Below are 20,232 nucleotides of genomic sequence, written 5' to 3' on the forward strand. Positions count from 1 at the left end.
TCAGAGGGAAAAATGTTGGCAGATCTCCTTATGCAATCAGGGCAAAGGAATTTATACCACATTCAACCCTTTGATTTCTCCAGATCTGGCTGAGGGTGGGGTTTCCATATTTGTGCTTTGGCAAATGTGTCCAGTAATTAACTCCTCCTGATATAAGCCCCTAGTGTTCTTCCAGGTTATCATGTGCTTATTTGTGCGTTTATTAAAACCAGAGACATTTTTGTCCCTTCATTGTTTAAATACTGTGTCTGAGTAATACAGGTTAAATAGACAACAAGAGCCTTGCCTTTTAAAGACTTTACTCCCCACCTAAGGAGGTAAAAGAGGTGTCGTTTAAATAACATTGTGCATGTGCATACACTTTCTATATGGAAAGCCCTTTCTTCTCCTCCCTCTTTCTTTCTTTTTTTTTTTTGGAGATTTTATCCTCATGCTTTTTGAGATCCGGCTCAAGCATCAACACTTCTGTGAAGTCTTTCTTGATTATCACAGGAGTCTGCGGCTCTGCCCAATGTGTGAGTCACAGAAGTGCTATTTTCTTATTCTTTTTATTTATACAATATTTTTTTAAACCTCTAACCGAAAAAAACAGGGCCATAAGCACAGATGGAGAGAGTATCCTAAGTGGGAGCTCTCTTATTTGAATACTTCCTGCTACTCCCAAACCCATTTGACCTCCCTTACAGTTTCAGCGTGCAACTGCGCTTCCTTTGTTTATGCTCCAATCATGTGACTCCCCTCTGCTGATCAGTTCTTCATGTAACTTTCCACTGCCCTCTGTTACGAGTTGAATTGTGACCCCCAAAAATGCATCAAGGTCCTAACCCCAGTAACTATGAGTGTGGCTTTATTTGGGAGTAGGATTTTTGCAGATGTAATTAGTTAGGATGAGGTTTTGCTGTTTTAGGGTGGACCCTAAATCCAATACAACTGTTGTCCTCATAAGAAGAGAAGACACAGAAACAGAGGAGACACAGGGTAGATGACCATGTGAAAACAAGGCAGAGACTGGAGATATGCTGCCACAAGCCAGGGAATGCCAGGGGTTGCTAGCAACCACCAGAAGCTAGAAGAGGCAAGGAAGCCTCCTCTCCTAGAGCATTTAGAGAAAGGATGGCTCTGTTGACACCTTGATTTCAGACTTCTAACCTCCAGAACTGGGAGGGAATAGATACCGGTTGTGTTAAGCCACCCAGTTTGTGGTACTTTGTTACAGCCACCCTAGAAGACGAATGCACCCTCCTGATGAGATCCATGATTCCAGGTCCGTTGCACTCTCCTGTCTTCTCTTTATTTACATATATGGCCCTACCTTCTTCTGCTGCGGATACTCCTAGTAAGTTATCTGTTCTGGATGTACTTTTGGTCTTGCACCTGTGACAATACCAATAAACAAAAGAAAAGGTCTAATGGAATAGAAAACTTACAGAGTTCTAGAACCACCTCTCCGTCATCCCAGAAAAACGTCTGGCTTCTGGCCCCAGGCCTCAGAGAGCACAAGTACATTACACTCCTGCACAGGGCCTCAGGTCGTGTCGGCGTCCTCCTCAGCCCTCCTCAGCTCCCTCTGCTGGGCGCCCGATGCACCAGCAGCTTCCTTCTTCAGAAGTGGTCTTCCAGCATGTGGGTGGGGTTGGGGTGAATAAGAGATGGAAAAAACTAAATTAATTTGATATTGAGGAAATACAATGCTAATTATTTGGCTTTCTTTTACTGTCTATTTGAGTGTTATCAAACTACTTATGAAGACCTTGGTCTTTCTGATTCTCCTTTTCAAAAAAAAAAATGAGCAGCTCATTTGTTTCAGGAAGTTTCCCTCAGCAAGTGGAAGGGGAGGCCTCACACTCAAGCCAGAATACCAAGGAAGTCCTCTCGAGATGGACAACACAGTTCTTATATGCAAATCTCAGAAAATGGCAACTCCATCTTGCCACCTGTTCAAGCACAGAACCATTGGCAGTATCTTGACTCTCTTGTTCAGACCCCACATCCAATGTGCCAAAAATCCAACTAAATCTACTTTCAAAACATACCCAGAATCTGATCATTTTTCAGCCCTGAGACTGCTACCACTGGAGTTAAACCACCACCGTCCTTTGTCAGGGTTACTGCAATAGCCTCCTAAATTGGCCCTTGCTTCTCTAGTTACCAGCCCACACCAGTCTACTGCCTGCATAGGTCGATGCCACAGCTCTGCTCAGAGACCAAGGGCTCCCCCATAGTCAGGTAAAAGTCTTTCATGGCCTACAAGGCTGCCCTTGATCAGATCCTCAACTTTTCTGATTTCATCTATCACTGTCCTTGCTCCCACACTGCCAGCCTCACTGTCCTCTTTGCTGGTCCTCAAACAAGCCAGCTGCTCTCTTGCTCAGGGCATTTGTATTAGCTGTTTTCTCGGCTTGGAATGCTTTTCCCTCTTGTGTTCACATGACTCACTCCTTCATCTTCTTCAGGTTCCTTTTTCTAAGAATCAACTTCCTAGTGAGGCCTGCTGTGAACATCCTACTGAAAACTCTACTCCCTCACTTTCCTGATCCACTTTGCCCTGCTCTTTTATCCCATAAATGTGTTGCCTTATAACATTCTATGTCATCTACTTTGCTTACTTGTTTATTGTCAGGAGGGCAGAGTTTTTTTTATCTGGCTTATTAATCTAGACTAGTTCTTGGCACATGATAGACACCCACTAAATAGGCATTGACTATTAAATGAATTCATAATATTTTCCAGAACCTACTATGTGCAAAGTTCTATCAGCCCCAACACAATGATTATCTCATTAGGAGCTAATGCAAAACTAATCCATCTGGTCCACACTATGGAATAATACATGTTCTCTTTACTTGACCCTTGCCTTAGTGTCTGACATGACTATTAAAGTTGAATTGGAATGAACTGAGTCTCACATTCAAGCTTTGCAGATATCATTTCATTTCATCCCCATGACGATACTGTGAGATAGAAATCATGCTTCTCACTTAGTGGGTGATTAAACTGAGGCTTGGAGTTTAAAGGACCTGCCCAAAGTTCAAGGTCCCCCAGCACTGGTTTCAAAGTGAAGTTATCCACCTATGCAGCCTGAGAACTGTTAACAAGTCATTACCTGAATGAAATAGGACAGTTAGAGTCATAACACTGCACTGTCATCTTTTGGCTAAGGGACCATTTTTAATACCAATCTCTAGTTTTTGGATTATACATGAATTGTGAATAACACCTGTATCCCAGAAATTAAAGCTGGTGATGCTCATTGAGAACTGAGTATTTCTCCATAAGCGAATTGGCTTCAGATCAACCTAAGTGGTTTCCCAACTAACAGAACTATATTCCAGCTTATAATTTTTACTCATGCTACTACATGGACTGGAAATGATTCTCACTTGAAGTTCATGCTTGAATCCCTAGAACCTTTTCCTATTAAAATCCTGTCTAAAGTATCCCATTATGGTAAGGACGAAGGAGATTGTAAAGGGCCAACATGAATTCTCAAGCCTAATTTAATGACTTTGTTTCCTTCGGTTACTCTGGGCTGAACTTCTCCTGTTCTACCCGCAAGCTTCCCAGAGTCCTCTGTGACCAGAATCGAAGCACAGTGTCTGAAAGTAGCCTGGCCACACAAAATGTGCGAAACACTATAACCTCTTCACAGCCTCACTCCACTTTGTATTTGAGCGAAATGATTTTAGAAGCTGAAATAGACCAGAGTTCAACAGTCTGGGAAATTTGAAGAAGAGAAAAGGAAGGGAAAAAAAAAAAGAAAAAAAAAAAAACAAGCCCTGCATTTGCAGAGATGTGAAGAGAACCCAGCTCTCTGAAGTTGGAAGGAAGTAAGAAGACCCTATTTGTGGCTGCAGGAGAGGAAAAGAAAAGAGACCCGCAAGGAAACTACCAACAGATGGTAAATACATTTTTAATTCTTCTGTCATACTGTGTGGACTTGTGCACATTTGTCCTGCTGTGTTAGGCTCCCGAAATAGCTAGCCATGGAATTGCAGAACAGTTCTGCTGCAATTTGAGATTTAGGAAACCATGCTAGCTGACAAAACAGGAAGGGCTCATAGTAGGATGGAGTGGATTTGCTCCCAGTTTGCAGCTCCTCAATGTGGCATCTGCTGTCGTTCTTAGTGCAGGAAAATTCTCTCACATGTCAGGTCTCATTGGTGATGTTTTGCAACATACTATCTCAAATTGCCCTCTGAGCCCTAGTTGTAATTATTAAATGTTGACACTATGCATACAACTCCCAAAGGTTAAAGAGAGTGAGGTCCATTGATTTATGAATCCTGAGTCCTCCAGGGAGCATCACAAACACACATGGCAGCCCAGAGCTCTTCACCTAGTCTTCCTCATACTTTTAGTTGTGGCATAATGTTCCCATAGAACATCATGGGAATTCCAGTGCCAGAAAATTAGTTGCTCTACAAGAACCTAAAGAGGTAAGAGATGAAAGCATACTCAATTGACTCCGCATCTGAGAAGTCACCAGTGATTTGTACCAGGAATGAGTTAGGTTCCCAACCCCAACACCATCTCTCAGTGCATCTGCAAAAAAAGAACCAAGTGTTGATGAATCCAGCTGGATGCAGGATAATGAGGAGAGGGTGGCCTGTTACTTAATTATAGTGTGAAAAATATAGCTATACAATACCATTTTATTAGAACTGTAAAGATCCTTACAGAATCTAGTTCAATTTTTTTTTTTTTTTTTTCATTTTATAGACAGGAATCTGGGCCAAAGAGTTGCAGAACTAGTTGTATGGGCAAAGATCATACAACGAGTTTGTGGCAAATTCAGTACTGGAACCTAAGACATCTCCCTCCCAGTCTTGTGTTTGTTCTCCTCTAGTCCTCATAGAAGGTGGGCACTGCTGTGATGAGCAAAATCCAATTCTAGAAGACTTTTGATCATGGCAGCCTGCACACTTGGGTCCTTATAAAGCAAGATGATGGCGTTTCTGTCTGGTCTGTAGATGTTTGGGAAACTGGTTGATATTCTTTACAAGTAAGGTTTCAAGCTAAAATAGATTTGTTAATTTCTGTCCTAAACCCCTGTGGATTGTTTCTAGATTATATCGCTACCACACTATTTGGCACAGCTGGGATCCTCTTTTCATGAAATAGCAGGGAAGATTGGTAGATAAGGATTAAAAAGCATTGGCAGAGGAGACGGGCAGACTTACACAATTACTTCCTACCCAGTGCCTTCCTGGTCTAAGAACTTCTTCCAGCCTCTTTTGGAGAGAGAGAGGTAAGTGGGAGGAAAGGGGATTTTTATCTTTTTAGTAAAAGAAAGGATAACAAAAACACTTTAGCACTGCTCAATTTGATAGTTTAAGTTTCTACCAGACTAAATATATGCTTGTTCAAAATAACATATATATTCATGGATCACTTTTCCAGTGGATACATATGTCGTTCATTAATAAAAACTCTTCTCAATCAGCTATTTTTAAAAGTGTTCTTTCCTGTTTTCTAGAAAGTTAATCAGTAAGCTTCTCAATAGCTAGTTTGGCAGTAAGGTTCTCTTTAAATTTTGCAATTTTAGTCAGCATTATACTTTGTTGTTTTGCACATTATTTCAGCAACATTTTATGCTATTTTTGTTGTTGTTGTTGTTGTTGTTTTTGAGACAGTGTCTCACTCTGTCACGCAGGCTGGAGTGCAGGGGCATGATCATGGCTCACTACAGCCTCAACCTCCTGGACTCAAGCAACCTTCCTGCCTCAGCTTCTCAAGTAGCTGGGACTACAGGCGTGCACCATCACACCCTGCTATTATTGTTATCATTATTTTTTTTTGTAGAGATGGGGGTCTTACTATTGTTGCCTAGGCAGGTCTGAAACTCCTGGGCTCAAGCAATCCTCCTGCCTTGGCTTCCTTAAGTGTTGGGATTACAGGCCTGAGCCATTACACCTTGCCCTATCCTATTTTTGTGGTGGCAAAAAATTACACTTGTTAGATATACACATGGAATTCTTTGTTTAGAGAATTAACTTGATCAGTTTGAATATTCTTAGAAATTCACTGTCTATCTCCATGATCTAGTAATGGATTTGGAGGTGGAGGAGGGTAAGAATTATCTTAAGTGAATTATTTTCAGTAGAGTAGTAATGAAGGCACACTTTAGGTTATTTCATTCCTATGATCCAAATTTGATTATCTAGCTAAGATCACTAGGGACATTCGAAGCTTTAATAATTACAGCTCAAGGCCTCAGGAAAAAAAAAAAGAAAAAAAATTACGTTTACTACACATTCATACAGCCTTTCAGAGAGTTACCAAATGAGGGCCTGCTTGGCTGATTTAAAAAACAGATTGATATCAAGATTCCATTTTGAGAGTTCAAACTCTGTTGACATAAAAACAAACGCTAGATTTAAACAATTGTTTTGTGTAGAACAGTTAAACATTGCTTATTTGAAAGAGTAAAAAACATAAGCTATTGATTTTACCTTTCCTTTTGGAGGACAGCTTTAGGATTCTTCCCCTAGAAAGTTTTGAGGCCGTGATTTTTACTACAAGTGCCCTGTTTCCTGATGTGCCAGCACAGCTTTGAAGCTGTCTCAGCTTCTAGGTCAAAGGCTCCCTCCCTGTGGCCAGATGCCAGGCTTATCCTTAGACTCTCATGAGCCTCAGAAATAAATCAACTTTTCAGTAAAATCCACTGACAGCTCTGTTTTACATAAAAGCGTGCGGCCTGAGGATGTAATACAGTTTGGAATTTTAGGTGGACAAGGAAAGAAAGCATCCCATATCCCTGAGAGATCATTTCAAGTGGAGTTGCCATTAGGAAAGTCAGGGGTGGCTTGGAGGTATTGCACCCACTCTTCCTGCAGCCTGCAGCCTGTCCAACCCCAGCATGTAGTACTCACACAGCAGAAACCCCTGAAGTACGAATGGCTCTACAATATTCTCGTCCTTGTGTAGCACTGGTTAGTAACATCCACGAATTGAAGAAGTGTTGAGCAGGTCGGCTCCTTGAGGCCAAAATTTCCTCCTTGTGGTGAGAAAAGAAACAGAGAAAAGAAACAAATGAACAAATTCCTCTCCGTACGCAGAAGAATCTCACAATGTTGGAAAATACAAAAGAGGCAAGACATAAAAGAAGGCTTGCTACACTGTTCCGTTTGTATAAAGTTAAAAAAATATGAAAAATGAATCAATCATGTTACACTAATTATACTTGTTTAGCTTTGATAAAGAGAGAGGATTAGGATTAGAATGGGACATCATCATGGCCTCTAGGGTGCTAGAAAGTTCTGTCTTAACCTGGGTGGTGGTCACAGAGGTGTGTTCACTTTGTGACAATGCGTTTAGAATAACGCTATTCTAAAACATTACAATAGGGCTGGGCGCCGTGACTCACGCCTATAGTCCCAGTACTTTAGGAGGCCAAGACGGACAGATCACTTGAGGTCAGGAGTTTGAGACCAGCCGGCCAGCATGGTGAAACCCTGTCTCTATCAAAAATACAAAAATTAGCCAGGTGTGGTGGCGGGTGCCTGTAGTCCAGCTTCTCGGGAGCCTGAGGCAGGAGAATCGCTTGAATCTAGGAGGCGGAGGTTGTTGTGAGCAGAGATTGCACCACTGTACTCCAGCCTGGGCGACAGAGCAAGACTTTCTCAAAAAAATATAGCATTTTTGCCTAATTAAACTAATAGATATTGAGAAAAACAGAAAATTAAGACAAGTTCAGGAGAAAAAAAAGACACCACGCCCCATGGTAGGGCAGTGGAAACTCTCATGCGTGGCTCCAGGGAGCGTTCACTGCGACTGTTCTTCTTGGTTAACTGCTTGGCATTATCTACTGAAGTTGAAGACGCATATTCAGTGATCCAGATTTCCACCCCTGGATAATATCCAAGAGAAATATGTACACATGAGCACCAGAAGAACAGCAACTCTATTCATAACAACGCTAAACTGAAAACAAGTCAAAGTATCAACAGTAGAGTAGATAAATAAAATGTCATATATCCAAACTTGGAATACCATACAGCACTGAAAACAAATGAAAAACAGTAATTTCACAACATGGATGAAACTTAAAAATTACATGGGCTGGACATGGTGGCTCACACTTGTAATCCCTGTATTTTGGGAAACTGAGGCAGGAAGATCACTTGAGGTCAGGAGTTTGAGGTCAGCCTGGCCAACATGTTGAAACCCCATCTTTGCCAAAAATACAAAAATTAGCTGAGCGTGGTGGTAGGTGCCTGTAATCCCAGCTACTCCAGAGGCTGAGAATCACTTGAACCTGGGAGGCAGAAGTTGCAGTGAGTCGAGATCTCTCCATTGCACTCCAGCCTGGGTGGCAAGAGTGAAAGTCTATCTCAAAAAAAGAACAAAAAACAAAAAACATTAAATGGTGAGAGGCAAAAAATCATATGCTTCCATATACAGTACTTGAAGTTCAAAAAGTAGAAAAAACACATAGTATTTAGCACTATATACTTAGGTGTTGAAACAATAAAACAAAGCAAGGTCTTGCTCTGTCGCCCAGTCTGGAGTGCAGTGGTGTGATCACGGCTCACTGCAGCCTCAAGTTCCTATACTCAAGTGATCCTCCTGCCTCTACCTCCCAAGTAGCTGGAACTATACAGGCACATGCCACCATGTCCAGCTAATTTTTAAATTTTTTGTAGAGACAGAGGTCTTGCTATGTTGCTCAGGCTGGTCTCCAACTCCTGGGCTCAAGCAGTTCTCCTGCTTTGACCTCCCAAAGTGTTGGGATTACAGGCATGCACCATCATGCCCAGCTCTGTTCTGTTTCTTGACTTGAGTCATGGTTATATGAATGTTTACTTTATAAAATTGTATTAAGTTGTATTTTTCTATATCATGCACTTTCCCGAATGTTCGTTATATTTCACAGTAAAAAGGGTGTTAAAAATCACATGAAACCCAATTATTCGGAGATAGTTATAAATTGAACACCTTGATGTTTATATACTCCCAAAACTTCTTTAATGCAATATACTCTGTCCACATTGCTTTGTAGCCTTTAATTTTTTTTTTAATTAATGATATGCCCTCTCAAAAGAATTCCTCTTTAGCTTTTTCCATTTCCACTTAATTTTAACTAAAAGTAAATATCATACAAGCTTTATGCCCCTCTGGAAGCCTAAAGCCATAGAGTGGCTTTCAGGAAATTAGGTTGCTTTAGCCTAAGCTACATTGATTCATAAACCAATCTACAGGATTTTGCCATAGCTCATGGGAGACTTTTCCTTCTCTGTTAATAATGTTGCTGCTTCAAAAGAGGAAAGCCTCTTTCCATCTCTTCAGAGTGCTAGCTCTGCAAAAGGAAAGGCCAGGAAATGAGGGGGAAAGGCCGGCATAGGGGAGTGGACAGGGAGCTTGAGCAGGGAATAGAATTAGTTGCAATGTCTGCCATGCTGAGCTTGTGCCTTGCCTGTCCTAGGCAACAACGGGAAGTAGATTTTCGAAGTGATCTAGGGATTCAAAAAAAAAACTAGTTTCATTGCCTTTTCTTGCCCCTGGGATGGAACCAATTTGCTTCCTTCTGCCTAGAACACCCTCCCCTTTCCCTTTGTCCAATCTCCAAGCACGCTCCCTGTTCTTCACTGTTGTCATCATCATAGCCATTCACAGTCAAGCCATCAATGAGCATCCAAACCTGATGGGGACCACGCGAGAGCCCCATGGCACACTGTACTTACCCTGCCACAACATTCATCAGCCTATGCCGAAGTTACTATTTTCTTGTCTACGAATACTCCAATAATCTGTAAACTCCATGCACACAACGTCAGTCTGTTTCACTGTAGTAATTCCAAGTACCAGGATATATTGGCCCTCGATAATGTATTCATTGGATGCATGAAAATCAGTGTGATGTGTGAAGTGAGATGAGACCTGGGGTGGGGGAAGGATTTATTTTGTATTTATTTATTTGTTTGTTTGTTTTAGAGACAGGATCTAGCTCTCTTGCTCAGGCTGGAGTGCAGTGGTATGATCAAAACTCACTACAGCCTGCAACTGCTGGGACCTAGTGATCCTGCTGCCTTAGCTGTAGCTAAGACTACAGGTGCACACCACCATACCTGGCTAATTTTCCTTCTTTCTTTCTTTCTATATATTTTTTTTGACAGAGTCTTGCTCTGTCACCCAGGCTGGAGTGCAGTGGCGCGATTTCGGCTCACTGCAACCTCCACCTCCCGTGTTCAAGCAGTTCTCTTGCCTCAACCTCTCAAGTAGCTGGGATGACAGGCATGCTCCACCACACCTGGCTAATTGTTTTGTATTTTTAGTAGAGACGGGGTTTCACCATGTTGGCCAGGCTGGTTTCGAACTCCTGACCTCAAGTGATCCACCTGCCTCAGCCTCCCAAAATGCCGGGATTGCAAGCATGAGCCACTGTGCCCGGCCACCTGGCTAATTTTCTAAAGTGGGCCTTGCTCTGTTGCCCAGGCTGGTCTCAAACTCCTGGCCTCAAGCAGTCCTCCTGCCTTGGCATCCCAAAGTGCTGGGATTATAGGCATGAGCCACTGCACCTGGCCAAGCAGGAATTTAAATTATGCTTCCCCAGTCCCTTCACCTGTAGAGCACAAATGACTTCGGGTTGTCCAATCTGAAGAAATATGCTAACACAGGATGGCACAACATTATAAAATCTACAACTGTTCAGTTTCAAATACCTACAGGTAATAGCACTTTGCATTTGTATAGTGTTTGATGTTAGGCAGTTTCATGAATTATACAATTTCGACAACAAAGCCTCTGAGGTAAACTGGGCCGATGTTAATATCACCATTTTGCAGATTAGAAAATTGTCTGAAAAAGGGTAAGTACCCAGGCCCACATCACATGATCAGTTGTTTAGTGCAAGCCAGGGACTAGTGACCCCTTAGGTGCTGGAAGGGAAACAAATAAAGTGTGTACTGCATACGGATATATTTTCAGCGACAAGGGACGTTAAATAAATAATGTGACGCCTTTCTGATTTTTTAATCTTCAGTAGATGTTTCTTCTCTGTTGGAGTATATCGAGAGAGAGGCAAGAAGTCACATGTTCATCACATTCTTTATGCAACAGTAGTTAAAAGATATGAATCTGGACTAATTGCATCTTATCAAACATAAAAAGATTCCATTATGTGTTGACAATGGGGAAAATGGTTTTGGCTTTTGTTGTCTTGCCCCCTCTCTTCTCTGAACATAAGCTCGTTCTCTTGTGGTGATCTTGGCAGAAGAAACGCAGTAGGACAAAGGGGTTGGAGGAGGAGAAAGAAAAGGGAAGTAGAAGAAGATGGTCAGACATTGACAATGTGGACAGGAGAAAGGGATGGAGAGCAACGGGGTGGGGCCAAGGGAAGGACCCACAGCAAGCTTTGATTCTCTGGGTTGTGCCACTCAAGAAAACCAGCTGCAGCAGCATCACCTGGGACCTGGTGAGAAATTCAGAATCTCAGTCCCCAACTCAGACCTACTCGATCAGATTCTGCATTTTAACAAGATCCCCAGGTACTTCCTATGCACATTACAGCTTGAGAAGCCCTTAGTTGCCCCCAACCAGTCTGAGCCAGTCCTGATCAGTGTCATCAGCCTTAGACCTATTAATAGATGAAACTGGTTTGGTTGCCTAGAGACCTGGAAATCTGGTTGCTCCGTTTAGACTCCAAGTCTCAATGTTCTCTTACCACTTTGACCAAAGCCTTGTGACTCCCAATCTGCCTTGGTTTCTCTGCTGAGTATTTCAGTTCTCTGTGGAGGCTAGATCCTTGTACTGAATCCCAGTCGCCTAAGCCTGGGTCCTGATTCTCTGCCAAACTCTGACTTCCCCCACTTCCCTTGGGAAGCAGGATGTGATTTCCTACTCTGGTGGCATCTTCTGGCTTGGGGCCTGCTGTGACTAGACTGACCACCTGGAACCATGCCGGATTTTGAGTATCGTCACCTGGATTTCTTCCAGAACTGTGCTCTCCTGGCAGATAAGACTGACTCTGATGTCCACACAGCCTGGGCCTCTGAGCTAGTTACACCCTTTGACAGCCGCACATGGCCTCCCTGGCTGCCCCTTGGGGATTGGCTAGCTTCTGTCCCGCTGGATCTTGACTGCTTCCCCCTTCCCACTGGTGCATGTTGATGTGGTCCTAGCCTGCTCTGTACCCAAATGTCTCCTACAAAAGAGGAGGAGGCCACAGTCCCTTCTCTCTATTAACATCCATGACTCCATGGGCCTGTTTCTCTGTGGGTGTTGAAATTCCAAAGACTACTCTTGTAGGTCCTTAGGTAAAAGATATTCTAGAAGTCCTAGATGACTTGGTACAAACAAGCTCAGTGGTTTTGCATAGCTTGTTTTTTTCTCTCTTTTTCCAAGGTGGAGAAAAACTTCTTTGTTACCTGACTTACTTTATAAACACAAGGCCAATCCATATAGAAGCTCAATAATTTCTCTGGTTATCACACAACCACTTTACTTTGACTGTTGGTGTTGTACCACCTGCCATGCTCGATTTATGGTGGTACATTATACAAAGTGTATCACATCTGCTACTGTTTTTTAAGCCAGAATAAAATGGCATGAAGTTCAAAACAATCAGGTTGGCTGTCAGTGATGGAGGCCAAGTTTTAAACAAACATTACTGTCCATTAATGAATAATAAGAGCATGATTTCTTTAAAAAGGTTGCATGATTTTTATTCTTAAAAACGATTCTCATGGTGATTACAAATAAAGGGGTGAGGGGAGAAGAAGAAAGAAAACAGAAAGAAAGGAAGTGTGGCAGCACCCACAGTAGCTAAGTAATGGTGTGGGAGTTGTTTCCATTATTTACATACATAACGCTTTTCACAAGAATCCAAATGTCTTGCAAAAGAAAATACAACACACATTGCAATAAGACTCAGCAACACAGTAAGGTATAAAGAAAACAATTACTCAAAGGGAAATTTCAATCTAGCATAAATCATTTGCCTAAAAAGAATGGATAAGTATCCATTAACTGAATTTCTTCATACAAAGGTATGCACAGGGTGGTGTTTGCCAAGTAATATGCGAAATAGAGGTAAAAGATAGTAATAAGAGCATGTATAATATCATTTGAATGAGAAATACACATTATTTAAGGAAGTCACTTCAACTTCTAAAGTTGCATGACAATCTCATTGAATTAGCAGATATGGGTATGTGTGTGTGTGTGTATATATATATGTATATAGACATATACATATATGTGTGTATATATATAGATATGTGTGTGTACACACACACACGTTTTCCAAAATACACTCTTGGCTGACCATATTATTAGCAGATATGGATATGTGTGTGTGTATATATATATACATGAAATATATACACACACACACACAGACATACGTGTGTATATATATAGATATGTGTGTACACACATACACATTTTCCAAAAGACACTCTTGGCTGAGCAAAATCAAAGGTCCTAGGAAGATAGGAAATATAAATTTTCATTAGCTATTCATGGCTCAGTTTCATTGCACTTTTCTTAAGGACCAAATTTACTCAGAGTGGACTTCAATTGATAAATCATGAAGAAACTGTATTAGAAGTTAGAGTAAAAACACCAATTTTGAGGGATATCATGAAAGTACTCCTTTAGTTGCTTTCAGTTTTATGTCTGCTTTTATGGTATAATTTGAACAAGCTTCCTTCCATTTAACCAACCATTCAAACTTTGGGAAAAAGGGAAGCCCAACACAGGGAAGACGCTCTCAGGAAAAATTGCAAAAACGTTACAGAATCTTAAAACCTAATAATTATATAGAACATCACATCACATCACTACTAGTGCTATTACAACATTAGTGTGTGCAGTTACAGTCAAACCACTCACAGTTACGATGTTATTTGTCTTCTTTGTGTCTCTTTTGTTTTCACAAGTCACGTGGTGAAATCAACAAATACTACATCATCCCTCTGAGGATTCAGCTGTGGAAAAAGCATCCACTTGCTCATCTTTAGGGTAGCTATTATTAGCTTGCTTTGATTTTCTCATACGATATATACTGATGCTTATTAAGCTGTTTGTATGCTTCCTTTGTCATATTTTTCCATGGATATGCTATTGCTATGCAGTGCACTCTGGTGAAACCCAAAGGTACCCATTTCCATAGGCCTTTCTAAAATTAATGTAATCCTTCTATCTTTTAAAACATTATTTTTAAAAAGACATGCAACATCACATTTGCAATGATAGTGAACATTTCTAAAGAAAATATTACCATATCTGTACCACATTCCTTTGCCAAAAATTCTTGCCCACCCAGAATTTGTGAATATGACCCTATCTGGAAATAAGCTCTTTGCAGATGTAATCAAGTTAAGATGAGATCATACCAAATTAAGGTGAGTCCTAAATCCAATAGCTGATGCCCTTACAAGAAGGCCATGTGGAGACACAGATACACATAGGGAGAAGATGGGCATATGAAGACAGAGGCAGAAACTGGAGCGAGGTGGCTACCAGCCAAGGAATGCTAAGGATGGCCAGTAGACATCCAAAGCTGGGAGAGAGGCTTGTGCTATGGACTAAACATTTGTCTCCCCAAAATGCCTATGTTGAAATACTAACCCCTGACTTCCAATACGATGGTATTAGGAGGCAGGGCCTTTGGGAGGTATTTAGGCCATGAGAGTGGAACCCTTAAAAATATGATCAGTGCCCTTCTAAGAACAGATGCAAGACAGAATTTTTTCTTTTTCTTGGCCATGTGAAGAGCAAGGAGAAGACAGCCATCTCTGAACTAGGAAAAGGGCCCTCACCAGACACCAGATCTGCCAGCACTTTGATCTTGGACTTCCCAGCCTCCAGAAACTGTGAGAAGTAAATATTCACTGTTCAAGTCACCCAGTCTATGGATTCTGTTATAGCATCCCTGCCTGGCAAAGACAGCTTGGAATAGATTCTACCGCACAGCCTTCAAAGGGAGTGTGGCCCTGCCAAAACCTTGATTTTGGACTTCCAGCCTCCAGAGCTTGAGAGAATAAATTTCTGTGTCCTAAGCCACACTGTCTGTGGTGGTATGCTATGGCAGCCCTAGGAAACCAATACAACTCTCAATCTCCATATTGTGAAATAAGTAAGTCAATTATACAAAGACTTAATACTAGCTTTTCTGTAAATGATCAAAGTAGGGAAGGCAAAGGTTACTTGTCACAATGAGGAGGCAAGTGTGTACCAAAGGTATGATTAGAAATTGGTCAACATCATTAATCATTAGAGAAATGCAAATCAAAACTGCAATGAGATACCATCTCACACCAGTCAGAATGGCTATTGTTAAAAAGTCAGAAAATAACAGATACTGACAAGATTGCAGAGAAAAGAGAACAGTTATACACTGTTGATGGGAGTGTAAATTAATTCAACCATTGTGGAAAGCAGTATGGCAATTCCTCGAAGAGCTAAAAGCAGAACTGCCATTTGACCCAGCAATTCCATTACTGGGTATATTCCCAGAGGAATGGAAATCATTCTACCATAAAGACACATGCACGCAAATGTTTATTGCAGCACTGTTCACAATAGCAAAGACATGGAGTCAACCTAAATGCCCATCAGTGACAGATTGGACAAAGAAAATGTGGTACATATACACCATGGAATACTACACAGCCATAAAAAAGAACAAGATCATGTCTTTTGTGGGAACACAGATGGAACTGGAGGTTATTATCCTTAGCAAACTAATGCAGGAACAGAAAACCAAATACAGCATATCCTCACTTATAAGTGGGAGCTAAATGATTAAAACTAATGAACACAAAGAAAGAAACAGACTCTGGGACCTACCTGAGGTTGGAGGATGGGAGGAGGGAGAGGAGCAGAAAAGATAACTATTGAGCACTGGGCTCAATACCTGGGTAATGAAATAATCTATACAGCAAATCCCCAAGGCATGTGTTTACCTATGTAACAAACCTTCACATGTACCCCCAAACCTAAAATAAAAGCTAAACAATATAAAATAAAACAGTGCTTGGCCCAGTAAAAAAAAAAAGAAATTGGTCATTCTAGCATCACAAGGCAGGTAAAACTACAAAAGAATGAAAGTTTCAGATAAAGCACAAAGGCACAGAGATCACATTTTAAGTGAGGTATGAGAATCTCATTCTGCAAAATTTGCCAAGGAGGCTGCCAAAAACTGATTACATGCCTTTATGTTACATGGTGGATTTCTTTGTAAATAAAAAGTACGTTAATAAATGGTAACTAGAGATTAGAAGAGAGGATTGTTCTGCACAGAAGTAGTCCATGTGCTGGGTATTTTCCCCCACTTACCTTCCTTAGTGTAGGAGGGGCAAAGAGGGTGAATGGTTCCCTTGGATCAGACATGAGCCACCTGAATATGGTGAAAGAACTCAACAGACAGAAGCTAGAGGTGGTACCAGATTCCTGGAGGCTGAGGAAAAAGTAAATGATCAGCCACATTCACATGTATTCATCCCTCCATCAGAAAAAGCAGGTGACAGGTGACTCTACATTGAAATTCTAATTTTAATGAAAAAAAAAATGCAAATGAAAGAGATCCTACCCTGAGGTGTCTCCAAAGAACTCATACAACACCAACAACAGAGACAACTTGAATACCTGTCAAAGTAAGAGAACTCTGATGCTGTAGTACCAGGCAGGTAAGAACTGTCCTACTTCCTTTTCCTCATCTTCCTCCTGGTACTCCAACTCTGGAGAAGTGTGAGAGCATGTTTAGAAAGATGAATAGGGACAGGTGTGGTGGCTCACGCCTGTAACCTCAGCACTTTGGGAGGCCAAGGTGGGAAGATGGCTTCAGGCCAGGAGTTTGAGACCTGCCTGGGCTGCATAGCAAGCCCTTGTCTCTAAAAAAAAAAAAAAAAAAAAAAAAAAAAAATTTAAAATTAGCTGGGCATACCGGTGCATGCCTTTAGTCATAGCTACTTGGGAGGCTGAGGCAGAAGAAATCACCTGAACCTGGGAAGTGGAAGTAGCAGTGAGCTGAGATCTTACCACTGTGCTCCAGCTTGGGCAACAGAGCAAGATCTTGTGTCAGGAAAAAAAAAAGAAAGAAAGAGAGAGAGAGAGAAAGAGAGAGAGAGAGAGAAGGAAGGAAGGAAGGAAGGAAGGAAGGAAGGAAGGAAGGAAGGAAGGAAGGAAGGAAGGAAGGAAGGAAAGAAGGAAGGAAGGAAAGAAGGAAGGGAAGGAAGAAAGAGAAAGAAAAGAAAGAAAGAAAAGAAAGAAAGAGAGAAAAGAAGGAAAAAGGTAAACACAGTGAACTGTGGAGACACTTAGAAAAGGCAACTGATCCATCTGTAAAAGCTCATGGAGGGCTTGTTAAGGGAGGTGACAGCCAAGTTGAGTCCTGAAAGTGAGGAAAATTTAGGAAATATGTGTTCAGCAAACCCTAAGTACTGTTCTAGGGAAGCATCACTGAGTGCAAGGGAGAGGGAAGAGAGATTGAGCTAGAGACAAGTAGGAACCCAAACATGAAGGGATTTCCATGCTGTATTAAGGCATGTAGACTTAATCCAGTCAATCAGAATATATATTATTCAATTGACTTAAAGTCAATGAGAAACTACAGAAGCATCTTTTACAAGGGAATGATAAGGCCTAGTATCTTAGGTGTATCAGTCTAGTTGCAGTATGGAAAATGACTTTGAGAGGTATAATATAGGCAAGAAGCCCAGTAGGGAAAGTATTAAAGTAATCCAGGTAAGAAAAAATGGAGGTAGACATGGAAAAGGCAGAATAATTTTATAGCAATGTGTTACAGCCTGAATTGTTTCCCACCCCCCCCCCAAATTCATATATTGAAACCCTAAGCCCCAGTGTATTTGGAATGGGACCTTTGGAGATAATTAGATTTTAGTGAGGTTGTGAGTATTAGACACTCATGATGGAATTACTGCCCTCTTAAGAAGAGACACCAGAGTGCTCCGGTTCTCTTTCTCATTCTGTTTCCCCTCCTGCCACTTGAGAACACATCAAGAAGACAGCCCTCTACAAGCCAGGAAGAGAGCCCTCACCAGGAAGTAAATTGGCTTGCACCTTCCTCTTGGACTCCCAGCCACCAGAATGATGAGAAAATAAATGTCTGTTGTTTAGGCCACCCAGTCTGTGGTATTTTGTTGTGGCAGCCCAAGCTGATTGAGACACAATAGAAGTGGAATGAAAGATATGGTAATTTATTCAATACAGGAAATAGATGAGGAGTCAAGGGTTGGAGGAGTGTTGAGGTTTAGTGTGCAAAAAGAAAAGTAAACCTAAAATAAGGAACACTGTTAAAGAAAGGGGACCTGATAGAGACCAAAGAAAGCAGCCAGAGAGGTTAAGGGAAAGCAGAAAAGGCTAGTGGGTGGGAATGTTTTCAAAAAGAAGATAATGTTCAATTTGTGCAAATTCTATATGGATGTCAAGTGAGATCAAGTTGAAAGGTATCTGCTGGCTTTGGCGATAAATGTCTCTGGAGATCCTGGCAAGAATAGTTTAAATGTTGTGAGGACAGAAAGGAAACTGCAGTTGTTAAAATGGGAACGAGGCGTCATAAAGTACAGACAGCAAGTATAGAAGGCACTTTTGAGAATACCGGATGTAAAGTAAGGAAGAGGTGGAGAGGTGATGAGAAGTGGGGCAAGTGAGATTTTTTTGTGGGGAGCTATGATGGGAGACAAGATTTTTGGGAGGAATAGTGTTGAAGAAGAGTTAGAAGAGAGACAACAATTGAGAAGTGAGGTTTCTAAGTGTGCAGGCTGTGATGGGCTACATAGCTCAGGTGCACTGACTGGCTTTAGAAGGAGGGGCTTCATCCTTCATCATGAGAGGAAAGTAAGGATGCTGTCTGTTCTCACATTGTTATAAAGAAACCCCTGAGACTGGGTAATTTATAAAGAAAAGAGTTTGACTTGGCTCACAGTTCCACAGGCTGTACAGGAAGTATGATGCTGGCAGCTTCTCAGCTTCTGGGGAGGCCTCAGGAAACTTACAATCATGGTAGAAGGCAAAGTGGGAGCAGCACTTCACATAATCAGAGAAGGAGTAAAAGAGACAGTAAGGATGTGCCACACATTTTTAAACAACGAGATCTTGTGAGAATTCACTTATTATCATGAGAACAGCACTGAAGGGATGGTGCTAAACCATTCATGAAAAACAACCCCAATGATCCAATCACTTCCCACCAGGCCCCACCTCCCATATTGGGGATTAAAATTAAACATGAGATTTGGGCGGGGACACAGATCCAAACCATATCATTCCATCTTGACCCCTCCCAAATCTCATGTTCTTCTCATATTGCAAAATACAATCATGACTTCCCAATAGTCCTCCAAAGTCTTAACTCATTCCAGCATTAACTCAAAAGTCCAAGTTGAAAGTCTAATCTGAGACAAGGCAAGTCTCTTCCACAGATGAGCCTGTAAAATCAAAACTAAGTTATTTACTTCCACGGTACAGTGGGGGTAAATATTTGGTAAATATTCTCATTCCAAAAGAGAAAAATTGATCCAAAAAAGTGGCTACAGGCCTGATGCAAGTCCAAAACCCAGCAGGACAGTCATTAAATCTTAAAGCTCCAAAAAAATCTTCTTTGAGTTTATGTCCCACATCCAGGACACATGGTGTGAGGGGTGGGCTTCCAAGGCCTTGGGCAGGTCCGCCTCTGTGGCTTTGTAGGATTCAGCCCCTGGGGCTAATCTCACAGGCTCTCATTGAGTGCCTGTGACTTTTCCAGGTGAAGGGTGCAAGCTGTGAATGGTAGATCTACCATTCTGGGGTCTAGGATGGTGGTTCTCTTCTCACTGCTCCACTAAGCACTGCCCCAGTGAGAACTCTGTGTGGGGGCTCCAACCTCGCATATCCCCTCCATGCTGCCCTGGTAGAGGTTCTCCATGAGGGCTTTGCTCCCACAGCAGACTTCCGCCTGGACATCTAGGCTTTTCCATACATCCTCTGAAACCTAGGTGGAAGCTCTGAAGCCTCAACTCTTGCATTCTGTGCACTGGAAGGCTTAACACCATGTAGAAGCCACCAAGGCTTACAGCTTGCAGTCTCTGAAGCAGCAACCTAAACTGTACCTGGGGCCCTCTGAGCCATGGCTGAAGCTAGAGTGGCTGGGATGCAGGGACCAGTGTCCTGAGGCTGTGCAGGGAAGCAGGACTCTGGGCTTGGCCCATGAAACCATTCTTCCCTCCTAGGCCTCAGGGTCTGTGATGGGAGGGGCTGCCACAAAGGTCTCTGAAATCCCTTCAAGGCCTT

This window comes from Papio anubis, chromosome 6 (assembly GCF_008728515.1).
Source record: "Papio anubis isolate 15944 chromosome 6, Panubis1.0, whole genome shotgun sequence".
Lineage (NCBI taxonomy): Eukaryota > Metazoa > Chordata > Mammalia > Primates > Cercopithecidae > Papio > Papio anubis.